This window comes from Anabrus simplex, chromosome 1 (genome assembly GCF_040414725.1).
Source record: "Anabrus simplex isolate iqAnaSimp1 chromosome 1, ASM4041472v1, whole genome shotgun sequence".
NCBI classification, from domain to species: domain Eukaryota; kingdom Metazoa; phylum Arthropoda; class Insecta; order Orthoptera; family Tettigoniidae; genus Anabrus; species Anabrus simplex.
This window is the reverse complement of record NC_090265.1, coordinates 1,219,150,948-1,219,168,733: the sequence shown is the minus strand read 5'-3', so window position 1 is coordinate 1,219,168,733 and position 17,786 is coordinate 1,219,150,948. Positions and strand designations below refer to the sequence as shown.

The window sequence follows — 17,786 nt, the reverse complement described above, 5'->3', positions numbered from 1 at the left end:
TCTTTATGTCATGTATTTGTACGAGTTATGATGGACAACTATATATTTCTTAAATTTCTAGCAATTCTAGAGTATATTTAACAGTATGTTTTTTGTTTCTGAAGTGAATGATTGCTAAGGAGGTTGTTTACATCCCTTGGACTTTACAGGTTAAAGTAACCATGTATTTCATTGGTATTTTTCATTTAGTTCATTGCACATTATGTCACATCAAAGTATATCCAGAGAAATTTACTGTTCCACAACTTCAACCATCACTTCTAATAAAAATCTTTCAACATGTCCATAATGTGCTACAGGAGGTTATGCACTCACATTGCAAGATCTCATTCAGATAACCACAGAGAAAATCTCAAGTGGCATGTAGTTTCTAATGAGAGTCGAAACACACCAGTATGAAAACGGATGTTAAATGCAGTTTCTCACAAAACAGCAGTTTGGTGAATGCATGTATGCAAGTAAATTGAGAAATTATTCTGACATTTCAGGAAAAGTTCTCTGCCTTTGCTCAGGAAAGATCACTGTCCAGGTGAGTTGAATGAACTATTTAACATAATGAATTTATCACAGCATTGTTTAATGTTAACAGCAAGCTGCAAGGTCCTAAGCACCTTTCTTATTATGGAACAAGGAATGAATAAATTTCCTTCAAGGAATGATAAAAAATAAAAAAAATGCTGTGAGTGTAGTAACCCACAGCAGCAGTTGAAAAGGGACAGGGAGAAAACAAAGGAAAAATTCAAGTACATGGTTATCCAATATCAATACTTTAATGAACATAAAAACAGTGTGTTAATCTTTACCAAGTACGCAAAATAACAAACTCTTTAAGATACTAACTGAAGTACTGAAGGATACAATGTAAGAAAAATGAAGAGTGCTCAATAATTCTTGTCTTGGACATTATGAATCTTTATGTAATAATTTTAAAAAATGTTACCAGTCACAAAGTTTTATTAAATGATTTACTCCAGTATGTGTTTCAGACAATCAAAATAAGGTGGTAAAATGTTGACATTTAATTGTGTATCATTTCTTTACTTCCCATTTCCAGTCTTCTAGGTCGGGTTGTGAATCATGGACCTCCACAGTTCTCTCTCCCCCCACAACTCCCTTCCTTCTTTCTTACCTTCCTTCCTTCCTCCCTCAAATATTTCTTCTATTTTTACTCCTCTTTTCTCTATACTCTCCTTCACCGTATCCATCCACCTCTTTCTGGTCCTTCGCTGTTGTCTTCTTCCTATTATTTTCTCCATAAATACATGCTTTGGAACTCTTATATTCTTCCATTCTCATCATATGTCCATACCATTTCAGTTAACCGGTCTATCTTGTCTTGCAGTTTAGAGAATCCAATCATCTCTGATTACTATGTTTCTGATATTATCCCTTCGTGTGTTCCCAATTATTTCCCTATGGAATTTTATCTCTGCTGCTTGGATTCTTCTTTCATCTTGTTTTGTTGTTGTCCATGTGCCCGCCGCGTATGTCAAATTTGTGTGTAATACATTGAGTACAGAATTTTCCTGCATTTCTCTGGGATGTCCTAGTTCCACACTATACCTCTCGCACATTGATAAAATCCACTGGCTTGTTTGATTCTCTTCCTATTTCATTTATTTTCTCATCTTCTGCAAGTATACTCCCCAAATATTTAAAATTTTCACAACTTCTAATTGTCTTCCATTTACTTCAATATTGATGATAACATGTGTGAAGAGTTCTGTAATAATATTATTATAATTGTGGTTTTTCAAAATTTATTTAGATTTGTTGCTGCTGTCTGTAATTTTAAGTCATCTTTGATAGATACATTTATGGGTGTCATATTTTTTTGGGGGGGGAAGTTAAAAATTATGGAGTGAAGGATTGATGATGGTTGCTATGGTACTATAAACAAATTAATCCTGTTCTTTGAAAGTTAAAGTTTTCCTTATACAGGTTTTTTTGTGTTGGTCTGAATTGTGGTGAAGTGATAGATTTTCATCTTTAAAATGTTATCCATTGGGTTTTTTTTGAAGGCTTTTGAGTGCATTAAGTGATTGAACAAAGAAATTATTTCTGTGATGGTGTTATACATCCTTTGAAAGTACAGTAAAACCTCGTTAATTCGAAGTCGCTGGGACTCAAAAATCGGACTTCGAATTACGTGATTTCGAATTAACTGCTAATTCGCAATTCAGAAGTACCAACCCTTGCCGCGTTACAAAATATTCTAAGGTCCGTTACTGCATGCATTTTACCTTGATTCACAGTTTATACCTTTCAAATGCCATGAAAAAAGAACTATTTCCAAAATGTATCCAAGAAGGTGCATTTACAGTATTCAAATAATACACTCGGATATCTCATTGGTAAACATAACCTCACGCAACAAAAGAAAGAAAGAAAGAAAGAAAAAAAAAAAAAGCACGATTCAAAGACGAGGAGAAATCTATGCTCGCTTCCATGTGCAAGTGCTTTTTTAATTGGATTACTATACTGTATGCATTTTAGATGCCTTGTATTTACACAGAAAGTACCCGATGCCCTTAAAATCGAACTTTCCTATGACTATCCTTATACGATTTTCCGCCATGGCACTTCTCTCGTACTTCAGAAATGTAAACACTTGCCGCGTCACGAAGTATTCTAAAGACCCATTAATACGTGCAATCACCTCGATTCACAGTTTAAACCTTTCAAATGCTATGGAAAAAACTATTTGCGAAATGTATCCAACAAGGTTCATTTACAATGTTCAAATAATGCACTTGGATAAATCACTGACAAACATAACCTCACGCAACGAAAGAAAAGAAAAAAAAATCGCACAATTTAAAGACGAGGATAAATTATGCCGCTTCCCCTCTGCAAATGCATTATTTTTTGGATTTCTTTATGTAAAAAACACCAATGGTGGAACAGTGAATGTGATGAAACAGTGGAGAAAAGACATCACAGTCTCCACGACTCTCAACGCTCACCTTAAAGGCATCTAATAAAATCTATACTATAATAAATGCCCATGCTCCCACTAATGATAAAAACAACTCCTCAAAAGACCAGGAGGAAACAGGAGAATTTTGGGACCTATTGGACCAGACCATAGATAACATCCCCAAACACCATATAAAATTATTAATAGGCGACTTCAACGCTCAACTAGGCAGAGAAAGAAAATACCGTGACATCATCGGAAAATGGCCAGCACACAAGAAAACAAATAAAAATGGAGAGAGACTAGTTGACCTGTGTAGAAACCATAATTTAATCTCAAAATCTACATGTTTTAAGAGGAAACCTCAAAAACTCAAAACATGGAAACACCCTGACTACACTAAAGGAGAATGGCAACTGGACCACGTCTGCATGGACAAATACCACCACAAAGAGATCTATAACGTCAAAGTCCTCCGAGGAATAGACACAGGTTCAGATCACTACGTAATTAAAATTAAAATTAAACTCACTCCCCAGAGGAGACAACAAAAGCAAGCCCTTAAAACTAAAAGAAAAATAGATCCTACCCAGCTAATCAACAACAAAAATTACCAGAAAGCAACTGAAAAAATAAAAATCACAGACAAACTTGAAGACTTAGTACACAACCTTAAACAAATTGCAGAAGACCTAGCTCCAATTAAACCACGTAAAAAACACCAATGGTGGAACAGTGAATGTGATGAAACAGTGGAGAAAAGACATCAGGCATGGCTATTACATCAGTCCCAAAAGACAGAAATATCCTATCAAAAGCTAGTAAAACAGAGAAAAGAAACTACCCAAGTCTTAAGAAGAATAAAAAGACAACATCATAAGGACACCCTGCAGTTAATTGAAGAACAGTTCAGTAAAACTAAATCAAGGGACTACTACAAAACCTTCAGAAAGCAGCTCCAAAAATATGAACCCCCGACCCTACTGATGAAGGATGAAGATGGTAAGCTGGCCCATAACAATAAAGACAATGCAGAAATTCTGGCTAAACATTTCAACAAGCTTTTAAATTGTGAGGAACCTACAGAACTCCTTCATTTGGACACCAACACCCCGATAAAAACATCACCAGAAAACATCAATCCCCCCACAATAAAGGAAGTCTACCAAGCTCTGAATAAATTAAAAAACTACAAAGCGCCAGGAGAAGATCAGACCTTTGCGGAAATCTGGAAATATGCAGGAACCTCAGCAAAAGTTGCCCTCCATCAACAACTTGTCTCTATCTGGATTAAAGAAGAACTACCAGAACACTGGACAACAGCCCTCATTCATCCTCTGCACAAAAAAGGGGACAAAACCAACCCTAATAACTACAGGGGAATCTCTCTCCTAGACATAACATACAAAATATTTTCAATAATCATCCTTAATAGGATAAGTTTACAACTTGAGAAAGAACTAGGAGAATATCAAGGAGGTTTCAGACCCTGGAGGAGCTGTCCTGATCAGATCATGAGTCTTAAGTTGATAATGGACTATAACAGGAGAAGAAACAGAGATATGGTGATAACATTTGTAGATTTCAAGAAAGCTTATGATTGCATCCATAGAGAATCTCTGTTTAAAATTTTAAGACACCTTGGACTACACCCCAAATTAATAAACATGATAAAATTGACTCTCACCAATACCAAGTCAAAAGTGAAGTTGAGGGGTGAAACATCAGAGACATTTGAAATTAAAACTGGACTACGGCAGGGAGATGGGCTCTCACCACTATTATTTAACTGTGCTCTAGAAATGGTAATGAGGGAATGGTTTAGAAAATGTCCCCCCAAAATAAAGATTGGCCGAAAAATCAAAACAAATTGCCTGGGTTTTGCTGACGATTTAGCATTACTAGCAGTGGACATAAAAGAAGCAAAAACCCAGATATCCGAACTTCAAAACATTGCAAATAAAATTGGCCTCAAAATATCATTTGAAAAAACAGAAATTATGCCCCAAAAACCAACACAGCTAAAAGAAGTCACCATAAATGGTAATAAAATCAAAATAGTAACTCAGTTTAAATATCTTGGAGAAGTAATAACACATAACTTAAATGAAAAAATCTCAATCCAAGTAAGAACAAATAGATTAGCTAAAGCACAAAAATTAACATGGGATATCTACAAAAAGAAATGTCTATCAATAAATACAAAAATAAAACACTACAACACAGTTATAAAACCGGAAGCTACATATGCAGCAGAAACACTCTTTTACCTGAATAAACAATCAAAGACTGACAGACTTCAGAAAATTGAAAGGAGGATTGGAAGAACCTGTATCAACAAAAAATATCAGAAAGATGGACAGTGGCGGTTAATACCTAACAAAGTCGTGTACAAAGAGCTAGAACCCATTACAGATACTATGCGTAAGAGGAGACTGGGATTCTTTGGACATATCATGAGGATGCAGGACTCGAGACTTCTGAAACAACTAGTACAACACAATCTCGTCTCAAAAAATACCACAACAGGATGTAAATGGATCAGAGAAGTAAGAGAGGATCTGAAGGAAATAGGCCTTACAACAGAAGACACCAAAAATAAGATAAAATTGAATACAAAACTCAAGAATACAAACCTCCGCTTTACCCTTACACAAAACAAACCAACAACACGCACATTTTCAACTGAGGAAAGGGCACGAAGATCGGAGCGTCTGAAGAAGTACTGGGAGGACCGCAAAGCCCGAACAATCCCTTCAAAGAGACCTGAACGACGGACTGACTAAAGTGATCCTATGTGGTCATAAAAGAAGAAGAAGAAGATGCTTTGTACTGGCATGGAAAGTGCCGGACGCTCTTAAAACATCGTGTCTTATCGAAGTTTCCTATGACGAGGGAATAAAGTATCTCGCTTCCATGTGCATTGCAACGCACTACTTTGACCCCCATCCCTCACACTGTACGATTTCCAGGCTGGCAATTTCTCCTTTAAAACAATAAGACCGTTTGGGGTCGCATTAAAATAAAGCAATGCAGTTTCACCGGCAATGTCAATATTGTTCGGTGCCTACGAATTTATTATATTTGCCACGTTTTTTCGTCAACTGTCGGCATCGCCAGTGTTCGCGGATTCTGTTTTCCCGCACACTGCATGTTGCGTGATATTACGGCGTTCCTTAAAAGGTTGAACAAACAAGAATTCCGATTTCATTCAACTTAGCAATCATGAAGCGCACTGTTGACCCACCGAAGTGAGTGTAAGTGCGGAAAGCTACCCCTCCACGTTCCGGAATGCGCGTTCTATTATGACGCGGAGCGGATAAATTTCGAGTTGAAATTACTCTGTAACATACTATTGTTTTAAAATGTAAAGGCAGTTTCGAATTAAAAGTCTGAATTTCGGTAATGGGGCCGACATTGTACTTCGAATTACGAATTATCCGTATTTCGAATTAAACGATTGAAATAACATGCAAAACTGTATCTCATGTTTCCGGGAACGAGAGCTTCTTCGAATTAGGCGGGATTTTGAATTAACCGATTTCGAATTATCGAGGTTCGACTGTAATGGTTTTATGTAGGTGTTTTTGTAGTGGTTATTACAGTGGCTTTAAGACAAAAATTATAAAAGTAATTATCATAAATATATTCATTGGAAACTGCTGCCTTGTATATATGGTAGGGGACTATCAAAGGCTAAGGGAGTAAACCCTAACAGAAAATCCTCTAGTACGTGAGGCCTAGCAAGCCAGTATAAAGAGTAAAACTGTAGTTGCTTTCAAGAATAGAAAGAGATTGAAAAATAACAGGACACACACAGGCCTAGACAAAACGATGGGCCATGTGGTGATGCATACATCACGGAAAAGACTACAAACTCAAATAGGGACTATGAACATAATTAGCCTAACTGAAAAGTGTGAGGAATTAGTATATCTCATGGAAAGGAGATCAATATCTATCCTTGGCAAGAATGAAACCAAATGGAAAGGTTAAGGGAAAAATATAATTCAGGAAAAAAATTCCATAGAATTTTGCAATAAAATTATACAATTTAATTTATCCAAGCACCACACACTTCATTCATTTGAAATCGCTAACATGTGTGCTAATGTGCCCGTTAACAACACCATACAATTGATCAAGAACAATCTTTCAAAATTCAGCAATTTTAGTACAGATGAAATAGATGAATTTATTCAGATTCTGAAGTTTACATTGAATAACAATTTCTTCACTTTCAATGTCATTTACCAACAGATAGGTCTTTCCATGGGGTCACCAGCTTCAGGGATCTTTGCGGATATTTACATCGATCATTTAGAACATTCTCACATCACTGGCAAGATTAACGGCATTCAACACTGGACACACTTTGTAGATGATATGTTTGTTACTTTAAACTCCCATGTTACTAACAGCAACACAGTACTTTTCATTTCTGAACTCCATTGACCCACACATAAAATTCACCACAGAGTCAGAAAACAAAGCCCTCAATTACCTGGACTTAACCATTATGCGCAACTGCAACAACACTTTATCCTTTAATATACAGTATAGAGGAAACCCACCCCACACCATCAATACCATCCAACAAACTTCTGTGCACCCAGATATATATAAGAAAGCAGCTTACAATAGCATGATACTCAGAGCATTAACTGTTCCCTTTATCCCACAAGAATTACAAAAAAGAAAATACTATTTACAACATTGCAGAACACAACGGTTTCAGTAGAACCTTCATCAGCAGAATCATCAATAGATATAAGAACAGACCCAAGACTACCCTAGAAAAAGATTCCACTCCTAAAGAAAAGTTTTCCACATTCACTTTCAATAATAGCAGCATTTACCAAATTTCTAATATTTAAAAAAAACACATCAAAATAGCGTTTAAAACACCCCACACCAACTCCAAACTCATTTTCAATCCACACACTGTCAACAATAACAATAATAACATTAATAATAGATATTTGAACTCTGGAATTTACAAATTAGAATGCCAATCCTGTAATTCCAGCTACACTATGTGACCAAAAGTATCCAGACACCTGGCTGAACATGACGTACAAGTTTGTGGCTCCCTCCATCGGTAATGCTGGAATTCAATATGGTGTTGGCCCACCCTTAGCCTTGATGACAGTTTCCACTCTCGCAGGCATACGTTCAATCAGGTGCTGGAAGGTTGCTTGGGGAATGGCAGCCCGTTCTTCACGGAGCACTGCACTGAGGAGAGGTAGCGATGTCAGTCGGTGAGGCCTGGCACGAAGTCAGCGCTCCAAAATATCCCAAAGGTGTTCTACAGAATTCAGGTCGGGACTCTGTGCAGGCCAGCCCATGACAGGGATGTTATTGTCGCGTAACCAGTCCGCCACAGGCCATGCATTATGAATAGGTACTCGATTGTGTTGAAAGATGCAATTGCTATCTCCAAAGTGCTCTTCAACAGTGGGAAGCAAGAAAGTGCTTAAAACATCATTGTAGGCCTGTGCTGTGATGGTGCTATGCAAAGCAACAAGGGGTGCAAGCCCCCTCCATGAAAAGCACGACCACACCATAACGCCGCAACCTCCGAATTTTACACACACTGGCAGATGACGTTCACCGGGCATTCGCCATACCCACACCCTGCCATCGGATCTTCACACTGTGTACCATGATTCGTCACTCCACACAACGTTTTTCCACTGTTCAATCGTCCAATACTTACACTCCTTACACCAAGCAATGTGTCGTTTGGCATTGACCTGCATAATGTGTGGCTTATGGGCAGCCGTTCGACCGTGAAATCCAAATTTTCTCGCTTCCCGCCAAACTGTCATAGTACTTGGAGTGGATCCTGATGCAGTTTGGAATTCCTGTGTGATGGTCTGGATAGATGCCTGCCTATTACACTTTACGACCCTCTTCAACTGTCGGCGGTCTCCGCCAGTAAACAGACAAGACCGGCCTGTACGCTTTCATGCTCTACGTGTCCCTTCACGTTTCCACTTCACTATCACATCGGAAACAGTGGACCTAGGGACGTTTAGGAGTGTGGAAATCTCGCATACGGACTGCTGACACAAGTGACCTGACCACGTTCGAAGTCCGTGAAGCGCCCCATTCTGCTCTCTCACGATGTCTAATGACTACTGAGGTCGCTGCTATGGAGTAACTGGCAGCATAATGCACCTAAGATGAAAAATGCATGTTTTTGGGGGTGTCCGGATACTTTTGATCACATAGTGTACGTATGTCAATCAGGCCGCAATTTTGTCATAAGATACACAGAACATCACAACGCTCTCAAATATAATCGTTTTTCAGCTATGAGTGAATATCATAAGCATCCAGCCATGAATACGCATCAATAGATAAAGATATTAAGATCTTGCATTATGAGCAAAAGGCACCTTGCTCAATGTTCAAGAGCATCCACATCTATTTAGATCAGTTTATGAACCCCTCACACAATTTAAATGAAACCAATGAAAAAAAAAAAAAAAAGAACATTCTACTTGAAACATTCATTCCATATATTGGTCAGAACTTCTATAATAAAAACAAACTCCGCCTCCATCTCTCCAACTCACCACCACTCCCACCAGCAGTCCTGCACCTTTCTTCCCCTCCACACCTCCCATCTTCGCAAACACAGCTGAGTCAACAATAGACTCGATTGTACGAATGGGACCGTTAACTATAGAAGGCTAGGCTGGTTTGAAAGGACAACCATCTTTTAAGTACCGTAAGTTTAAAGATTTCTTCACACCCATTTCACATTTTTCCTAATCAGCCGAAGTTTCTCACACAACTTTGCTTTTCCCATTACAGATTGGAACTTCATTGACAGTTTCCACTATGACCACTTACAGTTTACCATGCACCTGTTACTTCTCTAACGCAGCTTCTCGATTTTGTCGCTGTCCTCCCGACCATTTAAAATAAGGCTTATACACCTAACCAACATAGGACACAATCTTCGAGAACAGGACCGCTAAACTAAGAAGAAATTGAGAATGGTGTTATTCTAAAATTTTTAATTCACTGGCGTTTTTCCATCACATACATTTCACCTGGCACGTTGTCTCTTCTCAAACTTGGTTTCTCAAGCTTTAATGCTCCCCTTCTAGCCATTCGTGATTGTGTTTCTACAAAGACCAAATATTAGTCAGCCTGAATTTTCAACACAGTGATTTAGTCTCGTCTTTTGAATTGTTATCAAACTAAAATATTTAGACTAAGAGGTTCGCAACCTCACCATTAGCACTTATTGTTTCGTTTCTGTCTATCATTTATTTTCCTTCCTTAGTTTTAGCACACTTTTTGGATTCAATCAAGTTTTATATTAATCTTTTATAATTGAATTTGTCTCAGCGAGTTATTTATTGCTCCATCTAGTGATGTAAATATTGTATATTATTGTTTTTATTTCTGTCATTTTCTTTTTTCTTTTGTTCTTTCATTATATTTTTAGCACTTTTTTTTAGCTTGTATTACATAAATTAGTTTAACCCCCTTATTTCACTGCAGATGGTTCAAACAAGTCAAAACATGTTCGAATTATATTGCTCCACCCCATGATGGAATTACGTTTTGTATTGAATTAGGAGGATACATTTAAATTTTCCTTTGTAAAATGCATTCTATTAGTTCTTATGTCTTGCTGTTAAGGGTCAAAGCATTTATGGTTGCAATCTTAGTCACTGGTTGCCCACTTTTCACAGTTCTCCAATGATGGGAACACCAGGAATGGAGCGTCGCTCTTTGGGGGCACTAGCCGTTTCCGGGGCCTCGACTCACTCTCGATCATTATCATTTGTTAAAGTATGAAGGCTTTCACGGCCGGTGTCAATATAATAAAATTCTTCCGGGCTGTTATGCCGTGGTCCACTCCTCTCGCTTCTCCCAGACGTTTCGACTACTGCTGCGGTAGTCATCTTCTGTGGCGTCGTGTAGATACGCTCTCCTGTATCCCGCTGGCGACTGCAAAAGTTGTTTGGGAAGCAGCTGTATTTATATGTAAGTGTGTGGCCTCCAATTGGTTCGCGCTGTGCAAACCGACATCTGATTGACTATCTGAAAGCACGACCTCCGATTGGGTCGTGCCGAGCAATGGATCCTCTGGTTGGTTAACTGTAATGTCCCTGATCTTAGTAAACTTCGGCCGTATGTTATATAAGGGGGTGTACCAGGCCTTGCTGAGTTTCAGTCCTTCCTCCTTTCTATTAAAGTTATCTGGATGTTTATGTATTTCGATTGCTTCCCTGTAGAGACGGGCGTGAAAGAAGGATGTTGTGGCCAGTATGTCAGTATCCTCGTAACGGATCTCATGATTTCCGTCAAGCAGTGCATGCTCCGCTACTGCTGATTTGTCGTATTGTCCCAAGCGACAATTCCTTTTGTGCTCCGTCAGGCGAGTATTGACACTTCTGCCAGTCGTGCCAATATAAACAGCTCCACAGCTGCAAGGTATCCTATAGACCCCAGTAGATGTTAAAGGGTCACGTGGATCTTTGGCAGAACGTAACATGTTTCGTAGCTGTTGGATCGGCTGAAAAATGGTTTTAACTTCGTGACGTTCAAGGAGCCTTCCAATACGATCCGTGACGTCCCGTATATACGGAAAATAAGCGATACCTTTCTTCCTGGGTTCTTCTCGCTTATTATTCGCTGGCTGTCTTCTGGGGTGGAGTGCTCTCCTGATCTCTTGTACCGTGGTGTAGCCATTGGTTTGTAAGGCTAGATCAAGATGCCGTAGTTCCTTCTCGATGTACTCTGGTTCACAGACACGAAGGGCGCGATCCACCAAAGTCTTCATCATGGCGCGCTTCTGCCCAGGATGGTGATTCGAATTTTTGTTTAAATATCGGTCTGTGTGTGTTGGTTTTCGGTATACTTGATGCCCTAGGGATCCATCATTCTTCCTCTTCACCAGCACGTCCAGGAAAGCTAATTCTCCATCCTTTTCCTTCTCCACAGTGAATTGTATACGAGGATGAATACTGTTCAGATGTGTAAGAAAACCGTCAAGTGCCTCCTCTCCATGTCCCCATATTACAAAAGTGTCATCAACAAAGCGGAACCAACAGCTGGGTTTATTTACAGCAGTCTGCAGGGCTTCCTCTTCAAAGAACTCCATATAAAAATTAGCAATAACAGGGCTAAGTGGGCTTCCCATGGCAACACCGTCTGTCTGTTCATAAAGATGACTACCGCAGCAGTAGTCGAAACGTCTGGGAGAAGCGAGAGGAGTGGACCACGGCATAACAGCCCGGAAGAATTTTATTATATTGACACCGGCCGTGAAAGCCTTCATACTTTAATGACCCACCTCTACGGGGAGGATATTTATCGTTTAAGTCGTCAATTTGAAACGCTTCGCAAGAAGAAATGCCATCTACTGTGCTCTCTTACATTTTTACTCCGCTGCCGCGACACGTGTTATTCCACAATTTCTTCGACAGAAGAGAGTTTTTTCATCTCCTTCGGCACACAGAATTTATAACAGGACTGAACAAGCCCTTCTTAGGGAACGTATTCATTTTACTCGTAAAGAACTGGCCCTCAATGATGAACGGCTTTTATCACTACATTTGACGACAGGTAACTCGATGCACTGGAGTGACTGGGACCGAATTGACAGGATTACTTACAACACCATGGAACATCAGGAGAAGAAGGATACGCTACGGCAGAAGAAAAAGTACGAACGTGTAAGTGGCAATATGAGGACGAGGGATCCGATCGACAGAGTGGACACTGCCCGGACAGTCGTTAATTTATCTAACCGTTGTTTAACAGAAGATGAAACTACTGTTCTTGCAAAAGGAGGCAATTTTGCTGTTACACCGGCGACCATCCCAATAGAAGATATTATTTCCAACATAGAATCAGGAATACGTCAGTTGCCGCCAGAGGTTTCCGAGGAAATGCGTCACGACTGTTCCAAGATACTCTGCAAGGCCAAGTTACCAAAACGTAATCTTAGCAAGAAGGAGGGGCTTGCTCTAAAGGATTTAAAAGCCGAAGAAAGTATTATCATATTAGCAGCTGACAAAGGTAATGCTACTGTTATCTTGAACACCATGGATTATGAACATAAGATCAAAGAACTTCTTGATCCATCGATCTACAAAAAAACTTCCCCGTGACCCGACTATGAGTATCCTGCGCAAGACCAATACTCTGATTAAGAAATCTTCTATTTCACCAGAAGAACAGAAGAAGCTGAAGAAATCAGAAGCCTTGTGTCCAAGACTATATGGTCTTCCTAAGGTCCATAAGCCAGACGTCCCTCTTCGTCCCATCGTTAATACCATTGGCTCTCCAACTTATGAAGTCGCAAAATATTTAAGCAATTTACTGAAACCTTACGTAGGGACTAAGGACTCACACATCAAAGACTCGGCCCATTTCATAAACAGATTGCGACACTTGCGAGTACAACCGGGGGATATACTTGTTAGTTTTGACGTCGTCTCGCTGTTCACTATGGTACCAATCAAGGATACTCTTGAACATATTCAACATCTCTTTGCAGAGGAGACAATAGTTTTATTTGAACATGTACTTACGACGACATTTTTCCAATGGAAACATGAATTTTATGAACAGACAGACGGTGTTGCCATGGGAAGCCCACAGCCCTGTTATTGCTAATTTTTATATGGAGTTCTTTGAAGAGGAAGCCCTGCAGACTGCTGTAAATAAATCCAGCTGTTGGTTCCGCTTTGTTGATGACACTTTTGTAATATGGGGACATGGAGAGGAGGCACTTGACGGTTTTCTTACACATCTGAACAGTATTCATCTTCGTATACAATTCACTGTGGAGAAGGAAAAGGATGGAGAATTAGCTTTCCTGGACGTGCTGGTGAAGAGGAAGAATGATGGATCCCTAGGGCATCAAGTATACCGAAAACCAACACACACAGACCGATATTTAAACAAAAATTCGAATCACCATCCTGGGCAGAAGCACGCCATGATGAAGACTTCGGTGGATCGCGCCCTTCGTGTCTATGAACCAGAGTACATCGAGAAGGAACTACGGCATCTTGATCTAGCCTTACAAACCAATGGCTACACGGTACAAGAGATCAGGAGAGCACTCCACCCCAGAAGACAGCCAGCGAATAATAAGCGAGAAGAACCCAGGAAGAAAGGTATCGCTTATTTTCCGTATATACGGGACGTCACGGATCGTATTGGAAGGCTCCTTGAACGTCACGAAGTTAAAACCATTTTTCAGCCGACCCAACAGCTACGAAACATGTTACGTTCTGCCAAAGATCCACGTGACCCTTTAACATCTACTGGGGTCTATAGGATACCTTGCAGCTGTGGAGCTGTTTATATTGGCACGACTGGCAGAAGTGTCAATACTCGCCTGACGGAGCACAAAAGGAATTGTCGCTTGGGACAATACGACAAATCAGCAGTAGCGGAGCATGCACTGCTTGACGGAAATCATGAGATCCGTTACGAGGATACTGACATACTGGCCACAACATCCCACTTTCACGCCCGTCTCTACAGGGAAGCAATCGAAATACATAAACATCCAGATAACTTTAATAGAAAGGAGGAAGGACTGAAACTCAGCAAGGCCTGGTACACCCCTTTATATAACATACGGCCGAAGTTTACTAAGATCAGGGACATTACAGTCAACCAACCAGAGGATCCATTGCTCGGCACGACCCAATCGGAGGTCGTGCACTCCGAGATCCAATCAGACGACAGACTTCTCGGAGCGACCCAGTCAGAATCCATGCCCGGCGCGAACCAATCAGAGGTCGTGTGTTCAGATAGCCAACCAAACGTCAAGCTGCTCGGCGCGACCCAATCGGAGGTCGTGCTTTCAGATAGTCAATCAGATGTCGGTTTGCACAGCGCGAACCAATTGGAGGCCACACACTTACATATAAATACAGCTGCTTCCCAAACAACTTTTGCAGTCACCAGCGGGATACAGGAGAGCGTATCTACACGATGCCACAGAAGATGACTACCGCAGCAGTAGTCGAAACGTCTGGGAGAAGCGAGAGGAGTGGACCACGGCATAACAGCCCGGAAGAATTTTATTATATTATCATTTGTGTATCAACAATTAAATATCACCATTTCACCACCTGATGATTGAGGAAAGTCTCTGAAACGTGTAGTGGAATAAATCATTTAATAAAACCTGTGACTAGTAACAGTTTTTATTATTACATAAAGAATTAATTCACGGTTATGGACAAGGCCTACATAAAAACATTGTTATGTTTAACATTATGAACCTATTTTAAAAGCAGGGTGATCTGGAGCAGTCTTGCAAAATTTCTGTAGATATACAACAATCTCTAAATAGTATTAAATTTGATTTTGCACCCGGACTTGGCAAGATATTAGTACAGACACTAAAATTAACTACAATATTCAGTGGTAATTTCTGCACTCCTAGAAGTAATGCTGAAATGGGAAGTGGTCCCTTTGTTGAGAAAAGCAACAACTAGCTTAATTTATAAGGGTAAGGATGAGAGATATGACCCTACGAACGGAGGCAAATTTCTGTGCGTTCCGAGATAAAGCGTTTAATAGAATGGAATATAAATAGGATATTGAGACGACAATGTATATACTTCAGTGAGAATCAGAGGGATTTGTATCTCTGCCAGGAACATTTATTAAATGTATCACTCACTGGTCGATGGATGTTTAAGAAGAGCTAGAAATTACGAAACCAACATATCTATAGCAATGCTAGATATAACTCAAGCTTTTGACACTGTGGGGGGTTAAAGTATCTGGATAAATGTCAATTCTCCGTAATCCCCACACCACTCCTATCAGGAGGGAACTTCATGAGAATAGAGTCTTGAGGCAATATTCCTAAATTCTTTGAAACGTTTCAGAAAACGTTCGCCCAATCTCTATCTTAACAAGACAAAAACATTACAGCAATGTTGAAGAAATCATGCCAGATATTAATACATACATAAATAAATCAATTGTACACAATTTTGTAGAGTATATCAAGTTCCATGGGACTATCTTCAATGGGGAACAGTTTTCAAACAAATGCAAATGTGGCAAATAACTTGAACTAGCAATGCAAATATTCATAAATACTTGTTTGACTTGCTCTGTGTGGCTGTTAGTAAGAAAAATCACTTGGTGATATCTGGGACACTAGCTGCCTCTGTGGATCAGTGGTAGAGTGTCGGCTTACGGATCCCAAGATAGTGGGTTCAACCCGGCAGAGGTAGTGTGATTTTTGAAGGGCGGAAAAAATTCCATTCGACGGTCCATGTCGTATGATGTCAGCATATAAAAGATATCTGGTGACACATCTGGTGTTTACCCAACAAAATTCATTGCATCTCAGACATAGATGCCCAAGAGAGTTTTGGTTTACTTGGTCTGCTATCTAGTGAGCCTAGAGTAAAACGGAACGTCGAAATTGACGAGCAGACAGCCAGATGGCGTCAAAGCGAAATGTCTGCACATGTAATAGATAAGAAAAATGTTCCACCGATCAATACATTTATTGTGGATGAATTATTACACTAGTACCGGTTTCGACCTATCTTGGCCATCATCAGCTAGCACACAAATTTACAGTCATGGGATAAATTACAAAGCAGTTGCTTAAGAGCATCCGGATGTCTGATAAAAAATGATAGTAAGATATATTGCAGTATGTTGCGTTAAAATAGCTCTGATTAAAAGTAGTGATGGCTAGAATAAACTAAAACCTATTGATTGAGCATGGACATGAGTACATAAACACATTAAAATATATATGGCACATCATAAGACACTAAAAATATATAGCACAATAAACACATTAAAACATGGATGTTATAAAACGTCTATTAAAATTTGAGTTCATGTTGCGTTGCATTCATTCTTCAATCCTCTTGTAGTTCATGTGTTGATTAAGTTGAATATCGAGAATGTTCTATGGTTGATATACTTTGTATTGGTATGTTATGAGAACTCTTGTCAGTAAAATTCGAAAATTAAGTTGATGTAGCAAGATAGGTTTTAATATCAGAGTAGTTGGTGGTGACACTTCTCTCGTCTATGTACGTATATGGTTGTTATCTGTAAAGAAAAGCTAATATGAGTATAGCGTATGTATGAAGGAATGCCTGGATGTATGTGTGAAACGAAAAATGTACTTACTGTTGTTGCTGTGGAGGTTGTGTACCGATATGTTTGGATATTTGTTGTGCTCTGCTGCGAGTACGTCTGGGGCTCGTGTGAGCTGTGTGGATGGATCTTGGTAGAGGGGATGGAGGAGTGGCAATTGTGAAGGTAGGGGCGGGGTTAGGTTTGTGATTCGTCGGTTTGTTATGACGTGTGTTTACTAATTTGAGATAGTCGTTTTTTATTGCAGGAATGACTTTGTCAAAAATGATACTGGTTTTCTCTGTAATGTCGTTAATGTTATGATTGGGGTTAGCGTATTGATCCAAAGTAACATAACCGAAGATTTCTATATTACTTTGGATCTATACGCTAACCCCAAACATAACATTAACGACATTACAGAGAAAACCAGTATCATTTTTGACAAAGTCATTCCTGCAATAAAAAACGACTATCTCAAATTAGTAAACACACGTCATAACAAACCGACGAATCACAAACCTAACCCCGCCCCTACCTTCACAATAGCCACTCCTCCATCCCCTCTACCAAGATCCATCCACACAGCTCACACGAGCCCCAGACGTACTCGCAGCAGAGCACAACAAATATCCAAACATATCGGTACACAACCTCCACAGCAACAACAGTAAGTACATTTTTCGTTTCACACATACATCCAGGCATTCCTTCATACATACGCTATACTCATATTAGCTTTTCTTTA

General features: G+C 39.5%; 1 protein-coding gene across 7 annotated transcripts in view; it reads right to left on the bottom strand.

Moving 5' to 3' along the window:
- Positions 1-17,786, bottom strand: part of Atpalpha (sodium/potassium-transporting ATPase subunit alpha) — a 324,453-nt gene that overhangs the window by 82,028 nt on the left and 224,639 nt on the right. The gene's annotated exons all lie outside the window — the stretch shown is intronic.